Below are 16,114 nucleotides of genomic sequence, written 5' to 3'. Positions count from 1 at the left end.
GAATAATAGCAGACCTCTGATCGGTGGAGACCCACTCTGCCAACGCCGGATTCAAGTTCGGCTTGTTATCAACCAATGGAGGGTGGTGGGGACGGAACGGAGCCGTCAGCATGACCGAGAAGTTGCTGGTATTGTAAAAGAGGGATCATTTGATTCTTTCACAGAAGGTAATTTGATGAAGAAAGACGAATAGTGATGAGATGCAAAATGGTGTTAATAGAGAGAGGGAGAGGAAGCATTAGAGTCGGACATGATGATGAAGCTGAAGGGTGAGGAAAGTTGATGGGCGGGAGAGGAAGAACATGGGAGGGACGATTCTAGAGGGAAGGAAAAAGAAGGTTGGGAGTTACAAGGCTTGATACCATATGAGAGTTAATGAAAAACTCTCTGTGAACGATGAGTTACGGTGATATAAATAGGAAAATAAGTTACAAGAACACCCCTCTAACTAATAAAGAACTTACATGAACACCCCTCTAACTAATGAATAAATACATAATGGTACAAGAACTAAATTTGTCTAATAGCTCCCCCTCCCTTATTTGAGTTAGAAATTGATCTATAGAGGAGAAGATTTATACATGATGATTGAGAGGGGAAGGGGAAATTAAAGAGGGACTTGAATGAAACTTAAGCAAGAGAAGTTATGTTGAAGTTGTAAAACCTTGAGAAGGTATTCCTCTTCACTGATTATTTTAAAATTTGATCTAGGATTTGGTTCCCCAAATTAAATATGTAACTGTGTAGATTAATGATGTTACAATTGAGTTTCTATCTTAATTTACTTTTAGTTCCTGAATCTTAGCTTTGATATCCATTCCATTAGTTGTTTTGGATTGAAGAAATTGGCGAAGTTATAAAGCTTTCTAATGAAATTTGAGTTTCATGATTTAATAAAAAAGTTGTGAAGGTTTTGATGCTTGAAAAAAAGTTTTAAATCACTAATGTATCAACACTTCTCCATAAAGTGTTTGATTCGAACACTAAGAATGGAATTAAGGATTCGAAACTTTAATTGGTGAATATGTATATTAGTGTTAATGGCTTGTACATAAGCTTAATATCAAAATCTAAAAGTAATTTATGAATCTAGGGTTAGATTTTGTATAATGATTTTGTTACTTATTTCTTCTACTGTGATTCAATTAATCATAATGTTTATAAGATTAGTTAGTGATTACAATGGTGTAATGCCATTAGAAACGGATGTAATAATTTGTAAGTGAATTTGATTCATTAAATGTTTTAGTATAATAAAATGGACGCAATGGAAATGGATTTGTAATGGTTTTGAAGTACTAAAAAGGTAAAATAAATGTTTTGATCTCATAAACATATTTGTTGGATTCATGCCTCTTAATTCCATTTGTAAGACCAGAATCACGTTTTAAGGAATTACATCATGAGATAAAGATAAGATTTGGATTAGAATCCATTTTTTGATTACGATTTTGAAGGGTCAATTATGATCATCGAATGAAAAGAACAATTAGATATAACCATAAGTCACTAAGAATATATTGTTATGTGGGCATTTTATGTTTTCATGTGTATACGTTTGTACTCATTGAATCATTAAGTTATTAACTTGTTAATTAATTAATGTTATGAGATATAACTAACATCAAATGAAGTTATTTTTTGTCATAATAACTATTAGACATCATCAGTAAATATTCAAAAAGTATGGATGCAAATGAGAGAAAAGTACAATGCTAAAATAGAAGATTGGTTAGACCAACATCTAAGCGGATGTTTGGATTCCATATTAAGACTTTTTGGCATATTAGTAAGGCACCTTGACTACTTAGTAGGCATCTAGGACACTAAGCTAAGATGTTTTCTTCAATCGTCATAGAAGTATAACATGTATTGTGAATCCATGTCAGGGTATATGCTCATTTTGTAACCATTTGATTATGTAAATGGGTGGTGATTAATGAGTAACATAAAATATAAAAAGATGGAATAACATACAAGTTGTTAATAATATTTAATAAAGATGTTTTGATTATTTGAAAACTTGTTTATTTCAGAATATTTTGACATTCTTATGTGTATTGAATTAGGATGGGAGACCTTAAGATTCATTCATGGTATCCATAAGTGATTTGATAAAGTTGGAGTAATTATATTTCTAGATAATCATCAATATTGAAAAGAAATGTTCGTGACCTCTTTTTTGGGTCTTGTGGGATGGTTCACAATATGACTAGCCTAATAGAACATGTGTGATATGGTGTACTGAGTAGAGTGATTCCACTATATATTATGACTCTATACTAGACTAGCCCAAAATTGAACCAGCATTTTGAGCTTGGACTTTTGAGATTGACTTGGGAATAGGATATATGTATATTGCATTGTTGTTGTTGTTATCGTTGAATGAATTATCCCATTTTGACTTGTTGAATTATTTGAGATAATTTTATCTTACTTACTTAACTGTTGTTAACACTTTTTTATATTGGAATTATTATATATATTTTGATATTATTTGGTTAACCATTGTTAGTACTTTTTTTTATATTGGAACTTGATTATGGATTACGAGTTAGCAAACCCTTTAACTTTGGTTTTAGGGTGATTAAACCCTCTGAATTGGTTTGTGGGTTATTAAACACTCGTACTTTGGTTTATAGGTTACTAAACCTTTTTAACTTTGGTTTTAGGACTATAGTACCCTTTATTCAACCTTTGGAAACTTTATTGATTGTAAATTGATTTTGGAGTTTTGAATCGAGTGTAATAATTAACATGATTACTACCCTAAATGAGTCTACCTCAAGTATTCCCACTAAAAATTCCATTGCCTAAGTATACTTTTATATATACTTACATTGAAGACCTTAGAGAAATTTTGTAGAATAATGATGATGATAGTTTGACGGCCACAAATTTTCTGGTAATCTTGACCTATGTAATGATGTTAAGTGATTTCACCTCGTCATTTTAAACAAAGTATAGTTGTTTTGGACTTTGGACTGTATTTTTTGCCCTATTTGAACTTGAAAACCTTTAAATACAAAATAACATGATTTTAAAAGTATTTTTAAAACTACCTTAGTGAGGGATGTTTCAACACGTTCAACTAAAAACACCATTTTGACAGATGGGCGTTCATTTAAGTTAATTTGCAAAATATGAATATCAATAGTATAAGAAAATTTAAAATATGATATGAACCATCCAAATTACATTTAAGAAATGTTTGGTCCAACACCGATTATTATTTTAAATTTCATATCATTATTTTTCAAACTTAATCGTCTGCAAAATAGTATTTATGAATTTTAATTGACAAACAAATTATTTGCATATATTTCTTATATTATTGTTGACTAAGATAACATGACATTGACTTATTTGCGGATTTATTGTTAAGATTTTGTAATTTTCAAATGTATCAACTCTAAATGTTGAATTATAAAAATCAATTCAAGTGAATTTTAATTCGAAATTTTAGATCAAATTTTAATTTACTTTAAACTATTCATATCATTATTTTGAAAATAATATGAAATGAACACCCATGGTCAAACTGATAGTTTTTAGTAGAGGATGTCACTTTAATCACAAATCATTTATAGAAAGACCAACCATATACACATGACATAGTTTCTTACCGAATAAAGTCATTAATCCACCTAAGAAGTCATCGAAAACTTGTTAAACTTGCTATCGTCGATTAAGGATGTGTTATTTTAATAGTTGAGATGACTTTAATGATAGTCATGCATGAAAATATAATAGTAACCAAATATAGTCATGCAGACAAATATAAAAGTGATCAAGTCTTGTAGAAACACCAGGTGGAGAAGAGAAACACAAAACACACACATTTTTGTGTGCTGATGTGACACACACACACAGAGATGGAGATGGAGCCACCATCTCCACTTGTTCACAAATCTACACTATAAATGGTGGTTGTCACAGGTGGCTTGATTTTCCCTTCTCGAAACCGTCTTCGCTCATATACAATCCTATATACCAGGTGGTAAACCAATACACCTGGTGGCGACCCAACAGATCCAATGATGATGAACAATTGTTTCTGGTGGTTCCAGTGCAGGATTTGTTGTCGACGAAATTGTGCAATTGGCATAGGGTCACCGATGAAGAATTCGACGGTTTGGGGCTTGTGATCGTTTCGAATGAATTGTTTCTATTTTATTAACTTTACAACCTATATATATATATATATATATATATATATATATATATATATATATATATATACCCATTCATCTAAACCATTCCCATGGGAAACGATTATATAAATGGTCTATGAGGAGGAGGAGGAGGAGGAAGAAGAAGAAGAAGAAGAAGAAGAAGAAGAATATTTTCAAAATTTTGAGCGGGTAGCAAGGGAAAGTTGGAGGATTTTTGCAGATGCGTTTTCACTATTTATGATCAAAGGTATTTGTGTAAGCCTACTTTTACTTACATTCAATCATTATATGCTCACTGTGCAGATGTTGATGGATTTTCTGTGATACTTGGAAGTTTTGGGGCATGGAGTGGTTGTCCTATTTAATGGTAATGGCAATTTACACGCGATGATAAGGGTCACCCTACAATCATACTTGAAGTTGTTGTGCCAGAAGTTCTTTTGATTTGGAATTCATATTTTTGTCCTCCTAGCTCAATCAACAATACACATGTTTTATACATGTCACATATATTCAATACCTTTTGTGGTGGGTCAACACCTCACTGTTAATTTCAAGTAAATTAAACGACATATGACTATCGGTATTATCTTGTCGATGTTATTTACCCTGACTTCGTTGTGTTTGTGAAAACACTAACACGTCTAGGTGATTTGAAATGCATAAAGTATAAAACATTTCAAGAAAAAACTAGAAAGGATGTCGAACGAGCATTTGGAGTCCTCATGAAGCGTTGACGTATGCTACAAAATTCGACACACCCTCGAATGGTGGAAAAGCTCGGTTGTATTATGTATTCATGTGTCATTTTACATAATATGACTTTGGAATACGAGGGAAAAATGATTTGTCAGTATAAAAAAAATGAAAATGCATCCTTAAGTGTGACAATATCAGCTGTTCCCTGCATGCAAGATCATTGGTGATACGTGACACTCACCAACATCATGAGCTTTGCAGTGATTTGGCAGAACCTATATATCAAATTAATCAAATTGATTTGAATGAGCCACTCAATAATGATATAGACGAATATTCGGATCGAAAGATTGTTTGTTCTATGGATTAGCATTTCTACATTATTAAGTTAGTTATTTTAAATTTCGTTTTATGTTTGTTAAATTAAATGTAATGTTTTTAAATTTAAATGATATATTATGTTATTTTAATTAATATTTATGTTTTTTGTTTTAATAGTAATTTTTACATCTTTTGAACTTTTTAAAAAAAAATTGGTTGTGAAAAATATCCGCACACCCCACCCACCGGCAAATTGTGACAAAAATGGTAAAAGTTTACATGACACCTGAGTGACACATTTTTTCCATAGGAAAAATATCACCACAATCTTTAGACTTATTTGTCTGTATAAACAAAAATCGTATGAATTATATTATCATATTTTCATTATTTTAACAATTAATAACATTGTATTCATAAAATTGTGTTACAATCTATCTATGTCTATACTATATTATAAAAGAGATATTTTCCATGAAAAACATAAATTGTAATCCCAAATTAATTAAAAATATTTCTAAAATTATTTTTCATAATCATTAAGTTGTTCCAAATAAATAGCTTAAAAATAACTTACAGCAACAAACTTAAAATGTAATATTATATAAAAAAAATTATATTGTTACTTTTATAAACAAAAACAATGTTTTATCTTTTAAATAATTAAAATGAAAAAAATTCAAATGTTAAGAAACGATATTTTTTTAATAATTAACCATAACAACTATAAATAACATTAAACCATATACTATTATATTTAATTTGGTTTGTGAGTAACTTGTGAGTATATGTCATTGAGACGATTGAGCTTATATAGTTTTGATTGAAGTCTGGTTTATCATATAATTCAAAATAATCAATATTTTATATCAACTTAGTATAAGAACTATGAGATCAAAATTAATAACAAGCCAATTCATATGTTTAAAAAAACATATATTTCTAAATATTTCAATTATATAGGTGAATTTTGTGCAACACATTGGTATTTGCCTAGTAATAACATAATAAAATAATATTCTTTTTTAGATTAAAATTAAACTTTTATCTTTTTTGAAAAAGATATTGATTTTTTTTTTCATTTTTCCAAAAACCATCAAAAAAATTTCCCGTAAAAACCTTCACACTTGACAAGTTTTTCTAAAAAAAATCAACTAAAATTACGGGTATAATAGAAAACCAATAATAACCAAACCGAACCAAATGATGTTTGGTTTATTTGGTTCGGGTTATTTGGTTGTGCGGTTAATTCGATTTGTTTAACCGAATAAGGATAAATTATTTAGTTCGGTTTTGGTTAAATTTTCATGATTTTTGTTAAACAAAAAAAACCAAATAGACTATCTAATTAATATATATTTTATAGTTTATATTTGTAAATTATAATCTTTTATTTAAATTGGTAGATAGTTACTAAAAAATATTTTCATAACTCATTAGTTAATTATCAACTATTATAAATATATAATTGTTTTTATTTTATATTAAAAAGAAACAAGTAAGTAATTAGTCAAATCTCAATTAACCTTTGGATATTTATTTCCTCTTCATATATGAAAAAAAGTTATATTAACATGCATCTACAACTTGTGTGGCTCCATTAATACCTACCTAAAGCTAATATATCATGAAAAAAGAATATAATATGTTATGTATAATTTTTTTTCATTTGGTAAAACTTTTACAAAGAATTTATTATTATATTTTGATATTTATTGTTACATAAGAAATTTTATTTGGCTTAACCGGTAAACTAAACCAAATAAATTGTAGCCGAATTAATCAAAACAGATTAACTGGAATTTATTTGGTTTGATTATCGTAAGTTTTAAGATGTAAAAAACCAATAACACGGAACCGTATAAACCGAAAACCAAAAAAACCAACTAAATAACACCCTTAACTAAAATGGCCAAATTGCAAAAAATGAAAAAATACAAAGTCTTTTTCATCAAAAATATGCCGATGTTTAACCTAGAAAAAATACAATATATAAGGTTTTCTATAACATTACTCTATAATAATATGCTAACAAATTGTTCTCCACATTTACCTAACAGTACTACAAACTTTTTAAATTTAAATAAGTTAATCGTTAAGAAGATATCTTAATTTTAGTTTTTATAAATAAAGAAAATTCGTTATATAAAGAGACTATAAGTAGTGTGTGAAAAAAATCAAAACCTAATAATCAAACCGAACAAAATTATGTTTGGTTTATTTGGTTCGGGTTATTTGGTTTTCGGCTAATTTAGTTTGGTTAACCGATTAAAGATACCTTATTTGGTTAGTTTTAGTTAAATCTAATTGTTTTGGTTAAACCGAATTTTATATATATATATATATATATATATATATATATATATATATATATATATATATATATATATGACAAAACTGCAAAAATGGTTCCTGTGGTATGCATTTTTTCTGAGGTTTGGTCTAAACTTCGATTTTTTTGGATTGATGGTCCTTTTAAGCTACTTTGTATGTGGAAAAGGTCCCTTGCCAAATTGAAATGACTAATATGCCCTCCTGGTATTTTTTTTATCATTTTTCTATTTAATTTAATGTTTTATTAAATTAAAATATAAGGCCTCTCTCTCTCTCTCTCTCTCTCTCTTTCTCTCTCTATCTCTCTAAAAACCCATCTGCAAGAACGAAATATACACATGAGCACATACATAAATTGATTTTTGGGGATGAACATACATAAATTTATTTCCAAAACAAAAGTTTCTTGAATTCCCTCTCTTTGAATACCTTGTGCCCCTGTTCCTAATCTAATTGTTTTGGTGTTGAAACACTTCATGGAGCTTGAATTGCTACCTCTAGTTGATGGAGAAACTTCTGAATTAGAGTTAGATTGACCAAAAAAATCTCCATCTTCAATTATGGAACGCATTTGCAGGTTTTCTGTGATGGTAGTTGAGCCCCAGTTTACAAAATAAGAGGAGGAAATATCATGATGTCGACAATAAAGGGCGTTGGTGTAAGACTAGGAATTGTTCATGCAATCATATATCCATCCCATGAGGATCTGTGTACCCCTAGATGATTTTTGAAGTTGAGGTACTCTATATACCCATTTTCTTCGCCAAAATTACATCAAATCGGAATGGGGAAGGGACACCTACATCAGAGATTTGGGGTTGTGTTACCTGTTACTGGTGAACTCGATGAACATTGTATCAACAAGGCTTGAACTCGATGAACCCTAAATCTGAAAGGATCGGACTCGATGACAGAATCTAAAACTAGAGGTACTGATTGACACATATATAATTTGGGTTTTCGTTCCTGAAGAGGTCTTTTGATGTTTAAAACAAGAGATAGGTCTTTTTCAAGAAGATAATCGTTTGCATATCGTTTTAGGATCGCTTGAGGATCTTGTGCAAGAAGATAATCAAGTATTTTTTTCTACATGTGTTTACGGATGGATTGAAGAAGCATGTTTTGACAAATTTTAAATATATGGCTGTAATGGAGATGATAATGTTTAGAAGAGGATGTCGATGGAGAGAGAGAGAGAGAGAGAGAGAGAGAGAGAAGGTGGGTCCCTTCTTAATTTATTAATTATTAATATAAATATTAGATTTAAAAAGAAATGAAAAATAAATAACCCAAGGGTATTACAGTCATTTCACTATTCAGAGGGACCAAAAACGCAATAAAACTAACTTAAAAGGACCATAAAGCCAAAAAAGTCAGGGTTTTAATCCAAACTCCAAGTTTTCAAATAAACCCACTATATATATATATATATATATATATATATATATATATATATATATATATATATATATATATATATATATATAATTTCAAATAAAACCACTTTATAAACACAAAATTGCAAAAATGGTCCCTCTGGTATGCAAATTTTTGGGGTTTTAATCCAAACTCTGAGTTTTTTGGATTCATGGTCTTTTTGGAGTGGTTTGTATGTGGAATTGGTCCCCGGATTTAACTTCTGTTAAGTTGTTGCTGTTAACCCCCTCATGTGCCTCCCATGTGAGGGTATATTTGTCTTTTCACTTATAAGGGATCATTTCTACAATTGAAAAAAATATATCCCTATTTAAAAAAAATAAAATAATACCTATTTATTTATTTTAATAATTAAAAAATAAAAGATATATATATATATATATATATATATATATATATATATATATATATATATATATATATATATATATATATATAAAAAGAGTATCCCTCAAAGCTAAGAAGTCAAAAGGATCTCCAGCCAACCGTAACCTCCGCTGCCGCAAAAAGACTCCCATCACCACCGCCACCAAGACAACCTCCATAGTAGGTGCCTCCATCAATTAATCCTTCTACACCTGCCGCCGCCGCCTCATCAAACTCTTCTCCAAACTCTTTCATATTGCCACTCCCAAGAGTAAATCCTCCATCAAAACCCCCAACTCCACCGACAATCAGATCGCTACCGTCCGCCACTCGCTCTTCCAGGAATCTACCGCCGCTCGCTCTTCCAGGAATCTACCGCCACCGTCCTACCACCAAACTCCCCTGATCAAAAAACTGTGTTCCTTGACCTTGATGAATTCCTAATCCATTCCACACCTGCAACCGGAGTATCACCTCCGGGAACTTATGATTTCTTAGTGAGGCCATTGTTGGATGGAGAAAGAGTTGATTTCTATGTGCTGAAACGCCCATTTGTTAACGAATTTCTTCGGTTCCTAGGCACAAATAACTACTAAATTATGGTTTTCATAGTTGGAATCGGGGAATATACTTCGTTTGTTTTGAATAAATTAGATTACAGGGATTTGATTTCACACAGATTGTATCAGAATTCATGTAAGGAATTCGAGGGTAGGTTTGTTAAAGATTTATCAGATCTAGGGTGGGATTTGAAGAAGGATATGATTTGTTGACGATAACCCTAATCCTATAGTTTTCAACCGGAAAACGCAATCCCCATTAGACCTTTCACTGATGATCTTGGAGATGATGAATTGAAGAAATTGATGAGTATGTTTTTTACAAACTACAATAAATTCGAAGATTTGAGGGATGTCATGAAGGATTATCTTGGCGATGGAATTCAGAATTCAAAATCAGAAACATCGTTTTTTGAACAGAGGTTTGAGGGATACTATTCTTGAGAGAGAGGGAAATATCTTTTATTTTTTAATTATTAAAATATATAAATAGTTATTATTTTCTTTTTTTTAAAATGGGGATATATTTTTTTCAATTGCAAAAATGGTCCCTTACAAGTAAAAAGACAAATATACCCTCATGTGGGAGGCACATGAGGGGGGTTAACATCAACAAGTTAACGGAAGTTAAATCTGAGGACCAATTCCACATTTGTATACCACAGGAACCATTTTTGCAATTTTGTATTCAATGTGAGAATATTATTTTTATGTTATTATTTAACTATTAATTTAATATGTATAGTATTGAAGTAAATTTTAATATGAATATTAACATATGATTATTAATATATTAACTTTTAAGTTATTATTTTGTTATGAATTTGATAAATATATAGTATTGAAGTTATTTTTAATGTAAATATTAACGTATGATTGTTTATATATTCATTGTTAAATAATTTCATAAAACTGATTATTCATTATATTGTTATTTTTAATTTTGGTTTAATATTTATTTTTACCTACAGAATTTTATTTGTTTTAGCCTGGAAACTGAACTGAATAAAACATAACAGTATAAACCGAAACCGATTAAACCAAACCTTATATGGTTTAGTTATAATTAGATTTAAAATACAAAAACAAAAAACCAATAAATCCGAAAATCGAAAAACCGAATCAACATACGTTTTCTTCTATTTAAAACCATGAGGGAGTGTGATGGTTAACTTGATAAACTAAGGGACAAAGAGAGTCTAGACGAAAGCAAGGACCACTTAAAATGATGAAAGTTAGTATTATTTTATACGATAAATGCGTTTCACATGTTTATCATTCATTTAAGTCTGTATACTGGACCCAATGTGTTAGTTTTACATGACAGAAACATGCGTCTTGCTTTACTCAGTACTCACAACCTAAGATACGTATCAAAGGTAAAAATAAAAATAAAAATAAAAAAAAAATTAAAAAAAACTAGAAATATATATTGCCTATTATGATTATGTTTAATTGACTACTAATTAGTAAAATGTTAGATATTGATTTAAAAATATCCTTACAAACATTTAATAGTAAAACAAAATGAATCTTGTAAACTCAAAATTATTATCAGTTTATTCATAAAATAATAGATTTTTTAGAATATTTCTAAAAATATGAAGAATAAAATTCACATATCTTATTGGTGTTTTGTCTACCAAAATTATGGCTAAAACATCAATAAGGCTTCTCACCGATAAAGTTACCAGGAGGAAAATAATTGCAAGTGATGAAAACACCCCTACCCCCAAAGCAAGTCACTCTAGCACACCCAATCCTCTTGGTAGTTTTCCACACAATTTGTGTATAGTGACCGCATTCCTTTCCTCCACCACAAGAATTCGAGCCATACCTATACCACCGTTGTTCCGCCACCCATGCGAGTGATGCTTGAGCAGGAGTCCATCCATCACCACTACCCCAAAATATATTCTCCCCGTAAGGTCCATTGGAATGTTTCAACAGACAGTCGTTCCGTCTTTGCCTAGCATAAAGGTCTGCATAGCGTGCAAGCTTTGAGTCCCACACCAATGGCGGCATACGGAGAGCGGCCCGAGCCTTGTTTTGAAAAGTTAAGAATTGTTTGATGACATTGAGTTGAGATTGAGTTGGGGTTGGTGTTTTGATAGCATTGATGGAGGTGGAGATGAGGAGATTAAGGAAGAAAAACAAGAAAATTGTAGGAGATAATTTTGGAAAGAACATTATGTGATTCTGTTTAAGGTTTTGTGTGAATTGGTACAAAATGATGGACTTATATTGTTTGTTATTAAAATTAAATAAAAATATATATAAATGGTGGTTGGATTTGGAGAATTTAAGGCGCAAATGAAGGTGGCACCCATGTTCGATAATGATTACCACTTTGTTTTTGTTCTTTATTTTTTAGAGAATATGAATTGAATCGTAGCCGCGTTTAATCATTATTATTGGAATATATTATGGTAAACCAAATAAATGTTTTGTATGGAATATATTATATGATAAACCAAATAAATGTTCTGTATGATTACTTATACATTTTAAAACACTCTTCTTATATATATATATATATATATATATATATATATATATATATATATATATATATATATATATATATATATATATATATATATATATATATATTTAATTTATGTTATTTATAATTTTATAATTTTTTTAGCATGATAATAGACTTATATATAAGTTGGAGCCGTCAAAAGATGAGAGCTGCGTAGAATGATGGATAATTCGCTTGACATGGATTGACCACCTTAATTTTCCCGATATAAATGTTCACATGACACCTTCCTTAACGCCAACACCCATACACTCCCGACAAAAGAAGGCACACATAGATGTTTAATCTCACTCGCCACTACCATCACCGTCGGCCACTGAACCATCAACTAAGGGCCCGTTTGATAGTTGTTGACTGAGAAATGTCTATTTGGGTATGAAATCATGACTGAGTAAGAAATCATGTCGTTTGATTATACATCTGACTGCATGTGCTAACCGATGAAAAATGACCATTTTACCCTGCTGTTGTATATAGTGGTGGATGAAATTGCTAAATAATTGTAAAAACATATAGATTTTCATACAAAATGTAAATTACACACAACTTATTTAAAAATCCAAATAAAAATTGTCATACAAAATATAAATTAAACATAAATCATTTAATATCCAAATAAAACATAATGAATTTTAAAATAACATAATAATTTAATATAAAGTAGGTGAAAGTAGTTGATTTGCAATCTGATCACACAAAACACGCATATATTGAATGGCTTTTGGACCCCGTTCTATGCATAGTATGTTTTCTCTATCAATTCCCCCACCTTGGACGTCAGGAGTAACCATAGTGTTCTCCTCAAAATTTGTAAAAAAGTCATCTTCTATATTGTATTTCCTTATAAAATTATGAACCGCGACACAAGCAATGACTATGTCTCTTTGCACTGTAAAAGGATAAGGAGCCATTTGTTTTAAGATTGAGAATCTCGCCTTCAACACACCATAAGAACACTCAATAACATTTCTAAGTTGTGCATGAGCATAATTGAACCTTTCTTCTCTAGTTAAAGGTCGGCCTCTTTGAAAATTGGCTAACTAATACCTAGTATTATGGTATGGAGCCATAAACCCGCGAGTGTTTGTATATACGGCGTCACAAAGGTAATATTTATCTGCAAATGAGTGTGACATATATTATATAAAGAAGATATATAATACAAGTTATATAAAGATTACAAACTTGGTGGAGGAAATGGAAATCCAGAAGTCGAATTGAATGCAACTTCTTTCAAAACTCTTGAATCATGTGATATACCCTCCCATCCAGCCCAAACAAAGGTGAATATCATATCAAAATCACAAATTCCTATTACATTTTGAAAACATTTTCCTTTTCCTCTTCCCCTATAACGAGTTTGTAGATCAACGGGTAGAACCATATGTACAAGAGTTCAATCTAATGCACCTATTACTTCGGAAAAAATCTATTTTAACCATCTATGTCGTTCCGAGTTATGTCTTGTTGGATTAGGAGTTGTTGGTACTATAATTTCTTTTGCAAAATACATCATTGAAGTTAGGACCTCATGAAAACATTGATGAATAGTTTGTGTGGAGTGATGAAATCTTCCCTTAACCGCGCAAAAATGTTCATTATGTCCTATAACATGTATGAACATAGCCAACTTCTCTTCATTGCTTATTGTCTTACTAACCGTGTGAAAACGTTCATTACTCCAAAATCCTCATTAGCCCGTGCGAAGAACAAGTTGGACACACTTAGGTGCAAGGAGATCTATGTGCCTAATGAGATCGATTGGCAATGGATTGGCCAGGCGGGATTGGAGGAGGAATTGACCCCGTAAAATTTTCATGTTATCTCAAGTTGGGATCTTCCCCAGAAAATACACAAGGTTCATAACATTTTCATGTTATCTCAAGTTGGGATCTTCCCTAGAAAATAACTAAAGTTTATAACATTTTTACGTTATCATAGAATTTGAGATCTTCGTCAATAATTTAGTAAGGTTCGTAACACTTATGTGTTACCTCAAATTGAGATAACGCCCATAAATTATGCAAGACTAGTGGCATTACCTGCTACAAAACAAGAGATTTCTCAGTTATTTTCCAAGTTGGAGTTATTTCAAATTAATTTCCAAGACGAATCCTCCCCAAGTTCACTAAGTTAAAGCCGACCAAGGATCCACCATTATGAATTCCTAAAGCAAGGATCCTTCTACACGAGAACTTCAAGATCCTAAGGAACAAAGGGAATTGTAACTCTACACTTCTCCTAAGTTAAAACAAAATAAATCCTAAAGGTCATGAAGCATAAGGATAATCTAGTTCAATCTATCCTTATCACTCAAAAGTTGGCTTTCTTATACGATGATTGACGATTTATCATCGTAAATAGATCTCAACAATTTTGAGATCCTAAATGGGTTACTAACTATTTTCAGGTTATTCAAATCCTAAGAATTCTTGTAAATCCTAAACTCTTTGGGATACTAGTTATAAGGATCCTCAAAAATCCTACTGCTACAACCACGCGATTCAATCAAGCATGCAAAGAAGTATAAAACAACCATAGCATTAAAAGAGTTTCCCATCAATCCCACAAAAGAAGGAAATAATAATATTGTCTTACAAACCCAAATTCATTCGAATTGTTTTTAAAGAAACCAAATCAATCTTAAACTACAGATTGATCACCACCACCCGAAACCACCTCCGTCTTGTCCTTCTCTTCTCCCTTCTTCAGTTGCAATGCAGGAACCTGACTAGCTTTCACAAGCTTACCAGTCAACTTGGTATGGCCTCACGCCATCCGGCCGTGTTCTAGGATCCCGTATTCTCCAGCTCCTCTGCAAGCTTGATCTTCGTCTCGCAAACAGCCATCGCAGCACTAGCTTTCGCCTCAACTATGACCTCATTCATCTCAGCCGCATGTTCCTCCTCCTTATTAGCTTTTTCCTTGATCGACATCTCCACCCTCAGCAGAAGCTCCTTGTTGATCTCCTCTTGCTCTCTCAATGCACGCTCTATTTGAGCAAGCTTTGCCTTGGAATCCTCATTAGAACGAGAGACATGATCAGCTACCTGTGAAAAGAAAAAATAAGTTGAAAAGCAAATTTGAATAAGGGGAGCACGAAAGCACCTACAGATTGGGAGAAAGAAATCGGCTTCCTTACTGCTTCATCTATCCCTAAATTCTCAAGATCCCAGATGTAACAATGTAAATTTCATACCAAAATTTTTGATTTTCAAACACAAATAAACACATGTCATATTTCCCAAAAATCTCAAATATCAAACATCAACACACTTTTTCAAAAATTGTCTATCACAGATCCAGAATCCTCCACAAACATATTTCCAATGTGAGTGTGTGTACAATCAAGCCGGGGCCTTCTCGCGATCCTCGGAAGTACCTGAAACACATAACACATAACACGGTAAGCATAGAGCTTAGTGAGTTCCCCAAAATACCACACATAGCTCAATAGCTAGTCTAGGCTATAACTCAATAAGACCCTCTGGTCAATGTGTCTCAGTGGGACCCTCTGGCCCCAACTCAATAAGCTCATAACAATAATACTCAACATAAATCACAAAGACACAATGTTGAATATTAAGATAAAAAGGTAAGAACAATAAATATCTCAGTCACACAAAGATACCACTCATGGTAAGTATAGTGAGAAGACTCACCTCGTAAGCTAG

The 16,114-nt window shown here is 31.3% G+C and overlaps 2 pseudogenes; one reads left to right on the top strand and one right to left on the bottom strand.

Annotated features, from left to right (window-relative positions):
* Window positions 1–207: 207 nt before the first annotated feature.
* On the top strand, window positions 208–10,336 carry LOC145050131 (uncharacterized; annotated as a pseudogene).
* A 1,158-nt stretch (window positions 10,337–11,494) lies between these two features.
* LOC145053525 (pathogenesis-related protein PR-1 pseudogene) lies at window positions 11,495–12,124 on the bottom strand (annotated as a pseudogene).
* Between the last annotated feature and the right edge of the window lie 3,990 nt (window positions 12,125–16,114).

The sequence above is a fragment of the Lactuca serriola genome, chromosome 5, assembly GCF_051521515.1.
Source record: "Lactuca serriola cultivar US96UC23 chromosome 5, Lser_US96UC23_V15, whole genome shotgun sequence".
In the NCBI taxonomy this organism is placed as follows: domain Eukaryota; kingdom Viridiplantae; phylum Streptophyta; class Magnoliopsida; order Asterales; family Asteraceae; genus Lactuca; species Lactuca serriola.
Note: the sequence above shows the minus strand (reverse complement) of the source record. Positions and strands in the feature narration are given on the sequence as shown.